Genomic DNA, 16,421 nt, shown 5'->3' with positions numbered 1-16,421 from the left:
TGGTTCTATCTTCTGTTAACTGGTTCTATCTTAAAAGGTTCTATCTTCTGTTAACTGGTTCTATCTTAAATAGTTCTATCTTCTGTTAACTGGTTCTATCTTAACTGGTTCTATCTTCTGTTAACTGGTTCTATCTTAAAAGGTTCTATCTTCTGTTAACTGGTTCTATCTTAAATAGTTCTATCTTCTGTTAACTGGTTCTATCTTAAATAGTTCTATCTTCTGTTAACTGGTTCTATCTTAACTGGTTCTATCTTCTGTTAACTGGTTCTATCTTAAATAGTTCTATCCTCTGTTAACTGGTTCTATCTTAAAAGGTTCTATCTTCTGTTAACTGGTTCTATCTTAAATAGTTCTATCTTCTGTTAACTGGTTCTATCTTAAATAGTTCTATCCTCTGTTAACTGGTTCTATCTTAAAAGGTTCTATCTTCTGTTAACTGGTTCTATCTTAAATAGTTCTATCTTCTGTTAACTGGTTCTATCTTAAAAGGTTCTATCTTCTGTTAACTGGTTCTATCTTAACTGGTTCTATCTTCTGTTAACTGGTTCTATCTTAAAAGGTTCTATCTTCTGTTAACTGGTTCTATCTTAAATAGTTCTATCCTATGTTAACTGGTTCTATCTTAAAAGGTTCTATCTTCTGTTAACTGGTTCTATCTTAAAAGGTTCTATCTTCTGTTAACTGGTTCTATCTTAAATAGTTCTATCTTCTGTTAACTGGTTCTATCTTAAAAGGTTCTATCTTCTGTTAACTGGTTCTATCTTAAAAGGTTCTATCTTCTGTTAACTGGTTCTATCTTAAAAGGTTCTATCTTCTGTTAACTGGTTCTATCTTAAATAGTTCTATCCTCTGTTAACTGGTTCTATCTTAAAAGGTTCTATCTTCTGTTAACTGGTTCTATCTTAAAAGGTTCTATCTTCTGTTAACTGGTTCTATCTTAAATAGTTCTATCCTCTGTTAACTGGTTCTATCTTAACTGGTTCTATCCTCTGTTAACTGGTTCTATCTTAAATGGTTCTATTCTCTGTGAACTGGTTCTATCTTAACTGGTTCTATCCCTCGTTAACTGGTTCTATCTTAACTGGTTCTATCCTCTGGTAACTGGTTCTATCTTAACTGGTTCTATTCTCTGTGAACTGGTTCTATCTTAACTGGTTCTATTCTCTGTGAACTGGTTCTATCTTAACTGGTTCTATCTTCTGTTAACTGGTTCTATCTTAACAGGTTCTATCTTCTGTTAACTGGGTCTATCTTAACTGGTTCTATCGTCTGTTAACTGGTTCTATCTTAACTGGTTCTATTCTCTGTGAACTGGTTCTATCTTAACTGGTTCTATCTTCTGTTAACTGGGTCTATCTTAACTGGTTCTATTCTCTGTGAACTGGTTCTATCTTAACTGGTTCTATCCTCTGTTAACTGGTTCTATCTTAACAGGTTCTATCCCCGTTAACTGGTTCTATCTTAACTGGTTCTATTCTCTGTGAACTGGTTCTATCTTAACTGGTTCTATCTTAACTGGTTCCATCCTCCGTTACCTGGTTCTAGCTCCACTGTGACCGTTCGGGCTCCGAACCTGTGTCCTCTTCCGTTCTCCCATGTTTTCCGAACTTCACACCAAGCAGCTGAGGTCTACGTCTGACCTTAGACCAGCAGAGGAAAACCACCAGCACAGACCGGTTCGGGACCAATAAAAACTGTCCTGATGACGCGGTGACCCGGGTCTTACCTGGCTGTAGAGGGTTCACCTGGAGCTCTGTGACATGTGACTAATAAGGCTGCTGCTGCTGCTAAGTGAAGACAGAACCTCAGCTTTGACAGCTTCCTGGTTTTCAGTAAGTTTAGTGAGTTTAGTAATCACAGATTTAAAGAGCTGCCAGGTTCAAGTCATCCACAGTTTGACTTTCTGCACAAAGAACGATTCTCTGCCAGAGAGAGTCACGGTTCGGTTTCTCTGACCTGTACAACAAGGGAAACGTGTCCATCATCCTCAAGATCGTCAGCAGCACTGAGCCATGTTCCTGTGTCTCTGTTTCCTAGAACACTGACACCTGCTGGGCTGGGCTGACTTTGCTTTGCTTTTTGAAAAACCTCCTGATTCTGAAACTTACATTTCCTTCATGACACAGGGGGTTCACCGATTCTGGTGGAAGTGAATGTTTCCTCTCAGAGTGGAAAAAACTACTTTGCACCTTACTTAACTTATATATCACGAATGGTCGATGCAGTTTTAAGATGTACATCTAGTTCTTTTTCTCCACTGTGAGACTGTGTGTCAGCAGGCTTTTATCTCATTGCTGAGTTACTACGAAGTGCAGCCGTAAGTGATGCTGTGCTGTCTTTGAGCAAGTGACTTTAACTAAAGTCAAAGTGAAAAGGAAACAGAGCAAAGAGCCTCTGAACAAAATGTTCTGGGGACTCGATTTCTTATTTTATGTTACAGTAAAGATGAAAAAACAACCAAAAACCCATCAAGGCACATAATAAGACACAATGACCAATGAAACACAAAGGGATTTGTGATGATTGATTCTCATGATTTGCAGCTCAAACAGCAGGGATCTTGTCTCGTAACGAGCTGTTTCAAGATGTTTTGTGCCTCAGAAAAGTAAAGAAATGTCCTTTGTGTGACATGGGAAGTGTGGAGGACACGTCACTGTGAATCTGTTTGCAGAGAAAGATTTTTCCTCCACGATGTTTGAAACAATAACCAGCATTTCTGAGTTTGTCTCCTCACTTTCACATTTGCAATGTTCTGTACATAAGGTGAACAAAAAGGTGAAAAATGTCTATGTGACAATGAGAGAGAAAGACAGATAATTTAAGCCAAACACACAAAGTCTATAGTTAAACATCTTTAACCCAACCTCTTCTTTTTTGATGCTAACTTCTAATTAAAGCTACAACTGATTGAAACTGGTTATTTTTTCATCAGTCCCACAGTAACATCACGTTACTGTAACAGTTGAAATCTGGAACCTGCTGTTTTCAGGATTTCAGTGAATCACATATTTGATGGAGCCTCTGAAGGATCCAAGTGAGATTTTTTAATGATTTATTTGTATTAACTTGCAATAACGTTTGTATTGTATCACGGTACTTATATGTGTACAATACTTGCTATAGTACTGTGTGTAAAATAGATAATACAAGTACAGAGTGTTTTACTTGAAGTTTATCGTTCTGTGGTTTGAAGGTTTTTGTTTTTGGATAAACTGTAAAGTTCTTTAACAAAGTTACGTTTTATTTTGTCATTTATCCACGAAGTTTCCTTTTCTGCACATTGAAACTGTGAATGGCCTGAAATCTGAACATGTCCAAATATCTGTGATTATTCTTCCTAAATTAAAAACTAACAAGTGGGATTTGGATGAAACCAGCCGTTCTGTTTTGTTGAAGAGGAGAAGCTTTAAATAAAAAGATGGAGATCAAACATCTGATGTTGAAGAACTTTGTGTCTTAACATGTAACTATTTTCACACAGATCATCACTTCCTGTTTTAAGTTTCAGTACAATCCCCTTGTGAAACAGGAAGTGATGATCACTTTTCTCTGTGTGAGGGTCGAAGCAGCTTCAGATCAGACCTGTTCTAGACTCTCTCTAGTTCCTGATACTGAACCAGATCATGGATCTGCTTTGGATGATCCTGTCCGTGTTTCTGGTCTGTGCAGAGACCGAGAAGGTGACGGAGGTCAGAGTGGAGCTGGGTCAGAACATCACTTTAAACTGTTCAGTGAATACTACAAACACCTACTGGTACCTGGAGATAAACCACAGTCAGGTTAAAGGATTCATTAGTCGCAGCTACACTGGAGATCCTGCTGATTCCCAGTACTATGTTTATACTTTGAACACCAAGTACTCAGCCTTTGGAAACAGTCTCACCATCACAAACATCACAGCAGAGGCCTGCAGACTGTACTACTGTGGCAGGAAGATAAACAACAGCATTCAGTTTGTGGACACCATCCACCTGGTCTCAGGTAAGGACCACAGGATTTAACAAATATTTCTTGTACTTTAAAGGTGGAACCTGAAACCTCAGAGTTGAATACACTGTCAGTGTTAGTTTAACATGTTTAAAGTAGTAAAAAAAGGAATTTTCTAGTACTTCTTATGCACACATTACAAATGGTAGCATGTTAGATGCAGATAAATGATTAAATGAATAAATGATCACGTTTCTTCTTCCAGATGTTCCTACCACTAACATCTGTGACACAAAGCTGCACACATTTGCCTTGTCACCTATAGATTTTCCATCATGATTACCATCCTAATCTTAGTGATAGTCGGTGAGTCTGCTATTTGCTTTTAACCTTTGTGGATCAATGTATTATAATATAAATACCAGATGCTGCTGCATGAACACTTCAGCTCATTAAAGTACAACATGCTGCAGGAAGTCACGACATGTATAAACATGTTAAAAACCTCAAAGAAAATGTTCCTACTGTTGTAATGTAGGAAACTGCAGCTTCTGTTTCTGTTAATTTCTCCTCTGAGTCTCATTTGTATCATTGGTTTATTTATGTGTTGTTTTTAAATATAGAACAGTCAGTGAGAGGAGTTTCATTATTTCTACAGAAGCTCAAAACATATGATCATTACATCAATGTGAAGTGACTCATCTGAAGTTCTGCTGCCAGGTTCAGTTTCTGTGTCACTGTGTTTGAAGAAGAAGCAGAAGAAGAAGAGTAACGAGCAGGTGAACGACCTTTCACCTTTCACCTGGGAGAACCAGGTGCTGTTGACCTACTGCTGCTGCTTCTAGGTGCTGCTGCTACAAACTACTAACTCCATGTTTTGTTTTAAACTACCAGACACAGACCAACAAGCAGGAAGAGCTGAGTTAGATATAAGTAAACAGACCAGTTCACAGTCCAGAATCCAGCCAAGAATCCAGGACACAACAGACAAGAGCCCAAGAAAACCACAGAGTAAAACACTGGATCCTGCAGTAGTGAAGCTGAACAAGCTGTCAGGTGTTTACAGTCCAGCAGGTGATCAGCTGTGAACACATGGGAGTACAGAGTCAGGTGATCAGGAACAGAGAGAAAGTCCAACTGACCAGAAAACAGGACGATGACAATACTTAGTTACTGCTGGTACTGCTGTAAATTACTTGTAGTAACTTTGTTACTTCTACTGCCTCTGCTATTTACTGCTATTGTCACTATCTTCTTCTTCTCTTTCGGCTTTTCCCATCAGGGGTCACCACAGCGAATCATCCTTCTCCACCTAACTCTATCATGGGCATCTTCTACCCTAACACTAGCCAACCTCATGTCCTCTGTTAAGACATCCATATATCTCCTCTTTGGTCGTCCTCTTGTCCCTCCTGCCTGGCAGCTCCATCTCCAACATCCTTCTACCAATATACTCACTATCCCTCCTCTGAACATGTCCGAACCATCTCAGTCTGACCTCTCTGACTTTGTCGCTAACACAGGCAACGTGAGCCGTCCCTCTGATGTACTCGTTCCTTATTCTGTCTAACCTGGTCACTCCTAAGGAGAACCTCAACATCTTCATCTCTGCTACCTCCATCTCAGCCTCTTGTCTCTGTCTCACTGCTACCGTCTCTAACCCATAGAGCAGAGCTGGTCTCACCACTGTCTTGTACACCTTTCCTTTGAGTCTTGCTGACACTCTTTTGTCACACAACACTCCTGACACTTTCCTCCACCCGCTCCAACCTGCCTGCACTCGCCTCTTCACCTCTTTTCCACACTCTCCATCACACTGAACTGTTGACTCTAAGTACTTAAACTCCTGTACCTTCTTCACCTCAGCCCCCTGTAACCTAACGCTTCTACCTTGATCCCTCTTGTTCAGACACATGTATTCTGTCTTACTACGACTGACCTTCATGCCTCTTCTTTCCAGAGCAAACCTCCACCTCTCCAGCTGTTCCTCTACCTGCTCTCTACTCTCACTGCAAATCACAATGTCATCCGCAAACATCATTGTCCAGGGAGATTCCTGTCTGACCTCATCTGTCAGCCTGTCCATCAGCATAGCAAACAAGAAGGGACTCAAAGCTGATCCTTGGTGTAGTCCCACCTCCACCTTGAACTCCTCTGTCTGACCTACAGCACATCTCACCACCGTCATACTTCTCTCATACATGTCCTGAACTACTCTGACGTACTTCTCTGCCACTCCCGACGACCTCATACAGTACCACAGCTCCTCCCTCGGCACCCTGTCATACGCCTTCTCTAAATCTACAAAGACACAGTGAAGCTCCTTCTGACCATCTCTGTACTTTTCCATTAACATTCTCAAAGCAAAAACAGCATCAGTGGTGCTCTTACGGGGCATGAAACCATACTGCTGCTCACAAATCTCCACCTTCTTCCTAAGCCTGGCTTCCACTACTCTTTCCCACAGCTTCATTGTGTGGCTCATCAACTTTATTCCTCTATAGTTGCTGCAGTTCTGCGTGTCACCCTTGTTCTTAAAGATCGGAACCAGAACACTTCTCCTCCATTCCTCAGGCATCTTCTCACTCTCTAGAATCCTATTGAACAAACTGGTTAGAAACTCCACTGCTGCCTCTCCTAAGCACTTCCACACCTCCACAGGTACGTCATCAGGACCAACACCCTTCCTACTCTTCATCCTTTTCAGAGCCTTCCTAACCTCATCCTTTCCAATCTCTGCTATTTCCTGCTCCACAACATCCACATCTTCCTCCCTTCTTTCCCTGTCATTTTCCTCGTTCATCAGATCCTCAAAATACTCCTTACTTCCTTTATGCACACTCTCCTGGGTTGTTAGCACCTTTCCATCTCTGTCCTTAATCACCCTTACCTGTTGCACATCCTTCCCATCTCTATCTCTCTGTCTGGCTAGCCTGTACAAGTCCTTCTCTCCTTCCTTTGTGTCTAAACTGTCATACAGCTCATCGTAAGCTTTCTGTTTGGCCTTTGCCACCTCCCTCTTCACTCTACGCTGCGCTTCCTTGTACTCCTGTCTACTTTCCTCAGTCCTTTCTACATCCCACTTCCTTCTAGCCAACCTCTTCCTCTGGACGCATTCCTGTACTTCCTCATTCCACCACCAAGTGTCTTTACCTTCTTTCCTCTTTCCAGATGACACACCTAGCACCTTCCTACCTGTTTCCCTGATAACTTCTGCTGTAGTTTCCCAGTCATCTGGAAGCTCATCCTGACCACCCAGAACCTGTCTCAACTTCTGCCTGAATTCCTCACAAGTTTCTTCATTCTTTAACTTCCACCACTTGGTCTTCTTTTCTGTCTTCCCTCTCTTCTTCTTCCTGACCTCCAGAGTCATCTTACACACCACCATGCGGTGCTGTCTGGCTACACTCTCTCCTACCACCACTTTGCAGTCACTAACCTCTCTCAAATGACCTCGTCTACATAGGATGTAGTCCACCTGCGTACTCCTACCTCCACTTCTGTATGTCACTCTATGTTCCTCTCGCTTCTGGAAGTAAGTGTTGACTACAGCCATTTCCATCCTCTTAGCAAAGTCCACCACCATCTGTCCTTCCAGATTCCTTTCCTTCACACCAAACCTGCCCATCACCTCCTCATCACCTCTGTTGCCCTCACCAACATGCCCATTGAAGTCTGCTCCAACAACAACTCTCTCTCCTCTGGGGATACTCTCTATGACCTCATCAAACTCACTCCAGAATCTCTCCTTCTCTTCTAACTCACAGCCAACCTGTGGCGCATACCCACTGACTACATTCACCATCACCCCTTCAATTTCTAGCTTTATGCTCATCACCCTGTCTGAGACTCTTTTCACCTCTAGAACATTGTTCACAAACTCCCCCTTCAAGATCACTCCTACCCCGTTTCTCTTCCTATCCACACCATGGTAGAACAGTTTGTATCCTCCTCCGATACTACGTGCCTTGCTGCCCTTCCACCTTGTCTCCTGCACACACAGAACATCTACCTTTCTTCTCTCCATCATGTCTGCCAGCTCTCTGCCTTTCCCTGTCATCGTACCAACGTTAAGAGTCCGTATTCTCAAACCTATGTTCCTGCATTTTCCCTTCTCTCTCTGCCCACGGACCCTTCGACTCCCCTCTTTCTTCGACCAACAGTAGTCAAATTTCCACCGGCACCCTGTAGGTTAACAGCATCGGTGGCGGTCGTTGTTAACCCGGGCCTCGACCGATCCGGTATGAAAGTCTTGTGAATGATTCGCATGGTTTTTTGGCAATTTTTACGCCGGATGCCCTTCCTGACGCAACCCTCTCTATTTATCCGGGCTTGGGACCGGCACAGAAGTCACTGGCTTGCAACCCCTATGGCTAGATTACTGCTATTGTCACTATCAATTACTATATATTGTTCTGATCTTAGTACTTTTACTACTTCTCGCTACCAATAACTTAACTAACTTATGTTACTGGGAGATTTTATCATATAATCAAGGGCTACACCTACACCTACATCAGTACTCAGTACTACTGCTGCTGTGTTTCAGTACCAGGAGATCCAGACGTCCACCTGCAGAGTCTCTGCACCTGCTGCTGCTGCTCCTCGTGGTTAAAGCCTGTGACAACATTTCTTCAATCCTGCTCAGGAACCCTCTAAGGCAAAGGCTTCTTTTCACGTATTTTAAAAACTAATAAAAACACGCATGGGCATGTAAAGTAAAGATCTCAGTGTTTGTTTAATTTAATTCTCCTGTCTTGATGTGTGCAGATGTGCAGAGACCGAACAAGCTGTTTTATAATCAGTTTGTCACTGGGAGACTCACATGACATTTGCTTCTTCAGCGTAATCTTACTGAGGTTTGAGGGAGATCTTTTTGGATCATGGTCCAGTTTAGTCTTTTTCCTTTTGGAAAAAAAGAAAAGATTTCAGCAGTGAAGCAAAGCGTGATGAGACAAATAGGACAAAACGTAACTTCTGAGCTTTGTCAGCCAACTCCAGCCAGCTCTCGTCAGACTCGAGTGTGAAGGAGGAGGATGTGGTTTTTCTTCTGAACACTTTTGTTATTGTGGTCAAAAACTGTCTCTGAACGAGTCTGAAATGACTAAAAATACAAATATAGAAAACATGTTTTTGAGATGACATCATCCCTTCAGATTCAAGATTCAAAAAACTTTATTAATCCCAGAGGGAAATTGTTTTGCCTCATTAAAGAAAAAACACAAGAAAGACAAGGAACCACAACCAGGAAAGATCCACATCAACATAAATACACAAAAACATCAATACAGAAACTCAATACATGTACAGAATATGTAGAATGGATGAATGAAATTGGGTCAATATTTATAGTCCATGGTGGAATAACAGCAGATGTAGGACATCAATTTTCATTTCCCCCACCCCTTACAGACGGGGGAGGAATTGTACAGATTGATGGCCACAGGTAGAAAGGATCTCCTGTGGTTCTCTGTGGACTTCATGTTAATAAGTCTTTGGCTGAATGTGCTCCTCTGTCAGGTCAACACACTGTGCAGTGGGTGGGAGGGATTGTCCAGGATTGAGAGGAGTTTGGACAGCATCCTCCTCTCAGCTACAACATGTAGAGGGTCCAGCTCCACCCCCAGGGTCTCCCCCAGGGTCTCCCCCAGGGTCTCCCCCAGGGTCTCTCCCTGTAGTGTTCTACAGGTAGTGTTACAGGTACCAGGTTGCAGCACCTGTAAGCAGCTATATAAATCCTGTAATACAAAGACAAAGACTTGTCGTCCCGCTTTGGAGAACTGCTTCGATGGCGTGTTACGGTGTCCGGTCCCGCTCCGTGTCACACTGTGTGGATGCGTTAGTTAGTTCTATGTATTTGTTATGTGACGAACGGATAAAGCACCAAAGACGACTTGTCATCCCGCTTTGGAGAAGGAAGAAGAAGATGTGTGTGGATGTCTTGGTGAGGCAGAGCTTCAGCCGGCCTCCCTTCCTCTTGTGGTAAGTCAGCGACAACCCCCCACCCCGTAACGACCATTTTTACATAATAAAAGCAGCTGTCCACAGGGGGCAGGTTGTCATTTGACCTGTCTCTCGTAGTTCTAGTGTTAAGACCTTACAGAAAATATTTATACAAAAAATTATAGAGAAAACCCAACAATCCCATTTGAGCAAACTTTTGGGCAACAGTGGAGAGGAAAAACTCCCTTTAGAGGAAGAAACCTCCAGCAGAACCAGGCTCATAGTGGGCGGCCATCTGCCTCGACCGGTTGGGGTGAGTGGAAAGAGAAGAGAGAAAAGAACAGCAGGCAATGAGAAAACAACAAGCATCAAGAACATTGGGCAGGTCAACTGGATTCTGGAGATGTACAACTCCAGGCCGAGGATACCTGCAGAAAAGTACAGAGAGAGGGAGACAGAGAGGAGGAAACACAACTAAAAGAGAGAGAAGACACAAAGTTAATGACATGAAATGGTAGAATTTGATTGGATAGAGGAGAAAGGAGAGAGGAGAGGAGCTCAGTTTATCAGTAGAGGTCCCCCAGCAGACTAACCTATAGCAGCAGAACTAAGAGATGGTTCAGAGTCACCTGATCCATCTCTAACTATAAGCTTTATAAAAAAGGAAAGTTTTAAGTCTTAAATGTGGAGAGGGTGTCTGCCTCCAGAACCTGAACTGGGAACTGGTTCCACAGGAGAGGGGCTTGATAGCTAAAGGCTCTGCCTCCCATTCTACATTTGGAAACTCTAGGAACCACAAGTAAACCTGCAGTCTGAGAACGCATAGTTCTGCTTGGAAGATATGGAACAATGAGTTCTTTGAGATAAGATGGAGCCTGATTATTAATGGATTTATAAGTGAGGAGAAGAATTTTAAATTCAATTCTGGATTTTACAGGGAGCCAATGGAGAGAAGCTAACGTGGGAGAAATATGATCTCTCTTGCTAATTCCAGTCAGAACTCTGGCTGCAGCATTTTGGATTAACTGGAGGCTCTTTAATGAGTTATTGGGACAAACTATTAATAATGAATTACAATAGTCCAGTCTGGAAGTAACAAATGCATGGACTAGTTTTTCAGCATCACTTTGGGACAGGATGCTCCTAATTTTAACTTTAATGTTTCTCAGGTGAAAAAAGGCAGTTCTAGAGATTTCTTTGATGTATGAAGTGAAGGAGATATCCTGATCAAACATAACTCCGAGGTTTCTTACAGTATTACTTGAAGCCAGTACTAAGTCATCAATGGTGAGAATGTGTTTAGACATAGTGTCTCTGAGATTTTTAGGCCCAAACAGTATAACCTCTGTCTTGTCTGGATTTAGGAGAAGGAAATTGGAGGACATCCAGGTCTTTATGTCTTTTAAGCATTCCTGAAGTTTGACTAATTGATTAGTTTCTCCTGGTTTCATAGATAAGTATAGCTGGGTATCATCTGCATAACAATGGAAATTTATAGAGTGTTTCCTAATAATATTGCCTAAAGGAGACATATATAAAGTGAAAAGAATCGGTCCAAGCACAGATCCCTGTGGAACTCTGTTAAGAGAAAACTGTGAAGCTAATCATATTGTCACACTCTGTACTCACGTTACCTTGGTTGAGCAGACATGATTCTTACTCGCACCTTCACCCATAACACATAACTGACAGACCCCAGGACCGGAATAGCCCGGTTCCCACACACAGACATACACAAATACACATAATCACACCCACTCACACTGTGTACATTCTTATATCACAAGACTATAAATAAAAGAACAAGGTACTGCCTCGGTGCACTCTCTCAGGGTGTTACCCTAAGGAGGGTTTCTTAGCAAGGAGTGAAACTCATCATAGGTGACAAACTCCTGACAGTTCTCCATAGCTAACTTTGCTGTGCATGGAAGACTCATCATTAACGTGTACAAACTGAAATCTATCTGATAGATATGATTTAAACCACTCTAGTGCTGTTCCTTTGATTCCAATGACATGTTCCAGTCTGTGTAATAAAATGTTGTGATCTATAGTGTTGAATGCAGCACTAAGATCTAACATGACGAGTATAGAGAGTAGCTCATCATCTGATGCCAATAGAAGATCATTAGTGACCTTTACCAGTGCTGTTTCTGTACTATGATGTACTCTAAATCCTGACTGGAAATCTTCATACAAGTTATTGCTACGCAGGTGGTCGTACAATTGCTTAGAAACTATCTTTTCAAGGATTTTAGAGATAAAGGGCAGATTGGATATTGGTCTATAATTCGCTAAGACCCCTGAGTCCAGAGTAGGCTTTTTGAGCAGGGGCTTGACTACAGCAACCTTAAAATCCTGTGGTACATAGTCTATTTGTAAACATAGATTGATCTGATCTAATATGGACGTGCTGACCAAAGGTAAGACATCCTTGAGGAGTCTAGTCGGGATGGGATCTAAGAGACATGTTGATGGTTTAGAGGAATTAATTACTGAAATTCAGAATGATCTACGGGGAGGAAGCAGTCTAAGTAAGAGCGTGGTCTTACAGATGAATCTAGAGTTGTTGTACAGTCCATGCTATATGCAGGGAGGATCTGATCAATTTTTTCTCTAATAGTTATGATTTTATTTGTAAAGAAATAATATATAAAATCATAAAGTCATTGCTGCTGAGAGTTGAGGGAATACTAGGCTCAACAGAGCTATGACTCTTTGTCAGCCTGGCTACAGTGCTGAAAAGAAACCTAGGGTTGTTCTTATTTGCCTCTATTAATGAGGAGTAATATGAAGTTCTAGCTTTACGCAGGGCTTTTTTATATATTATTAAACTATCTTTCCAGGCTAGGCAATATTCATCTAAATTGGTGGAACGCCACCTCCTTTCCAGCTTACGTGATTTCTGCTTTAAGCTACGGATTTGTGAATTTTACCATAGAGTTAACTTCCTCTGACTCACTAGTTTCTTTTTCAGAGGAGCAACAGTATCAAGTATTGTTCCAAGTGAAGCACCAGTACTATTAACAAGATAGTCCCATTGTACTGGAGTAACATTGAAATAACTGCCTTCCTCTGTGTTGGTACATGGCTCTGAAATAAAAGATGGAATCAGTTCCTTAAATTTGTCAACAGCATTTTCACATAAACATCTACTGTAGTGAATCTTATCTGTAGGTTTAGTAAAGTCTGGTACTGTAAATTCAAATGTAATTAAGAAATGGTCAGATAAAAGAGGGTTTTGGGGAAAAACTATTAACTGATCAACTTCCACACCGTATGTCAGAATAAGATCAAGGGTGTGATTAAAACAGTGAGTGGGTTTATTTACATTTTGGGTAAAACCAATGGAGTCTAATAGTGAATTAAAGTCAGTGTTGAGGCAGTTATCATCAACATCTACATGGATATTAATGTCACCCACTATAATGACTCTGCACTAAGAACTAAATCAGATAGAAAATCTGAGAATTCAGTTAAAAACTCAGAGTAAGGGACAGGAGGACGGTACACAGTAACAAACAGGACTGGTTTTTGATTTTAATATACTGTTCCTAAGTACTGTTACATTAGTAACAGTACTTAAGAACAGTATATTAGTAATAGTACCAGTACATTAGTAACAGTAACAGTACATTAGTAAGAGTACATTAGTAACAGTAACAGTACATTAGTAACAGTACCAGTACATTAGTAACAGTAACAGTACATTAGTAACAGTACATTAGTAACAGTACATTAGTAACAGTAACAGTACATTACATTTACATTTTAGTCATTTAGCAGACGCTTTTATCCAAAGCGACTTACAAGTCAGTACAAGGTACAAGGGTAGGCAGGGCAGCGTGAGGAGGTCTTGCCTAAGGACCCCTACTGGAGGTAGGCCACAGCTGGGACATTAGTAAGAGTACATTAGTAACAGTATATTAGTAACAGTAACAGTACATCAGTAACAGTAACAGTACATTAGTAACAGTAATAGTATATTAGTAACAGTAACAGTATATTAGTAACAGTAACAGTACATTAGTAACAGTAACAGTACATTAGTAACAGTAAACAGTATATTAGTAACAGTAACAGTACATTAGTAACAGTAAACAGTATATTAGTAACAGTAACAGTACATTAGTAACAGTAAACAGTATATTAGTAACAGTAACAGTACATTAGTAACATTACATTAGTAACAGTAACATTACATTAGTAACAGTAACAGTACATTAGTAACATTACATTAGTAACAGTAACAGTACATTAGTAACAGTAAACAGTATATTAGTAACAGTAACAGTACATTAGTAACAGTAAACAGTATATTAGTAACAGTAACATTACATTAGTAACATTACATTATTAACAGTAACATTACATTAGTAACAGTAACAGTACATTAGTAACATTACATTAGTAACAGTAACAGTACATTAGTAACAGTAAACAGTATATTAGTAACAGTAACAGTACATTAGTAACAGTAACAGTACATTAGTAACATTACATTAGTAACAGTAACAGTACATTAGTAACAGTAAACAGTATATTCGTAACAGTAACAGTACATTAGTAACAGTAAACAGTATATTAGTAACAGTAACAGTACATTAGTAACATTACATTATTAACAGTAACATTACATTAGTAACAGTAACAGTACATTAGTAACATTACATTAGTAATAGTAACAGTACATTAGCAACAGTAAACAGTATATTAGTAACAGTAACAGTACATTAGTAACAGTAAACAGTATATTAGTAACAGTAACAGTACATTAGTAACATTACATTAGTTACAGTAACAGTACATTAGTAACAGTAAACAGTATATTAGTAACAGTAACATTACATTATTAACAGTAACATTACATTAGTAACAGTAACAGTACATTAGTAACATTACATTAGTAACAGTAACAGTACATTAGTAACAGTAACATTATATTAGTAACAGTAACAGTATATTAGTAACAGTAACAGTACGTTAGTAACAGTAACATTACATTAGTAACAGTATATTAGTAACAGTAACAGTACGTTAGTAACAGTAACATTATATTAGTAACAGTAACAGTACATTAGTAACAGTAACAGTACATTAGTAACAGTACATTAGTAACAGCACATTAGTAACAGTAACATTACATTAGTAACAGTACCAGTACATTAGTAACAGTAACAGTACATTAGTAACAGTACAGTAGTAACAGCACATTAGTAACAGTAACAGTATATTAGTAACAGTAACAGTACATTAGTAACAGTAACATTACATTAGTAACAGTATATTAGTAACAGTAACAGTACGTTAGTAACAGTAACATTATATTAGTAACAGTAACAGTACATTAGTAACAGTAACATTATATTAGTAACAGTAACAGTACATTAGTAACAGTACATTAGTAACAGCACATTAGTAACAGTAACAGTATATTAGTAACAGTAACAGTACGTTAGTAACAGTAACATTATATTAGTAACAGTAACAGTACATTAGTAACAGTAACAGTACATTAGTAACAGTAACATTACGTTAGTAACAGTACCATTATATTAGTAACAGTAACAGTACATTAGTAACAGTAACAGTACATTAGTAACAGTACATTAGTAACAGTACATTAGTAACAGTAACATTATATTAGTAACAGTAACAGTACATTAGTAACAGTACATTAGTAACAGTAACAGTACATTAGTAACAGTAACATTACGTTAGTAACAGTACCATTATATTAGTAACAGTAACAGTACATTAGTAACAGTAACATTACGTTAGTAACAGTACCATTATATTAGTAACAGTATCAGTACATTAGTAACAGTAACAGTACATTAGTAACAGTACATTAGTAACAGTAACAGTACATTAGTAACAGTACATTAGTAACAGTAACAGTACATTAGTAACAGTACATTAGTAACAGTAACAGTACATTAGTAACAGTACATTAGTAACAGTAACAGTACATTAGTAACAGTACATTAGTAACAGTAACAGTACATTAGTAACAGTACATTAGTAACAGTAACAGTACATTAGTAACAGTATATTAGTAACAGTAACAGTACATTAGTAACAGTAACAGTACATTAGTAACAGTAACAGTACATTAGTAACAGTAACAGTACATTAGTAACAGTACATTAGTAACAGTAACAGTACATTAGTAACAGTACATTAGTAACAGTAACAGTACATTAGTAACAGTACATTAGTAACAGTAACAGTACATTAGTAACAGTACATTAGTAACAGTAACAGTACATTAGTAACAGTAACAGTACATTAGTAACAGTAACATTACGTTAGTAACAGTACCATTATATTAGTAACAGTAACAGTACATTAGTAACAGTAACAGTACATTAGTAACAGTACATTAGTAACAGCACATTAGTAACAGTAACAGTATATTAGTAACAGTAACAGTACGTTAGTAACAGTAACATTATATTAGTAACAGTAACAGTACATTAGTAACAGTAACAGTACATTAGTAACAGTACATTAGTAACAGCACATTAGTAACAGTAACATTATAT

General features: G+C 39.2%; 1 pseudogene; it reads right to left on the bottom strand.

Annotated features, from left to right (window-relative positions):
- Positions 1-9,989: 9,989 nt before the first annotated feature.
- Positions 9,990-13,407, bottom strand: LOC113163964 (annotated as a pseudogene).
- Between the last annotated feature and the right edge of the window lie 3,014 nt (positions 13,408-16,421).

Source organism: Anabas testudineus, chromosome 2 (genome assembly GCF_900324465.2).
Source record: "Anabas testudineus chromosome 2, fAnaTes1.2, whole genome shotgun sequence".
Lineage (NCBI taxonomy): Eukaryota > Metazoa > Chordata > Actinopteri > Anabantiformes > Anabantidae > Anabas > Anabas testudineus.
The sequence above is the reverse complement of the archived record's forward strand: the minus strand, read 5'-3'. Positions and strand labels throughout refer to the sequence as shown.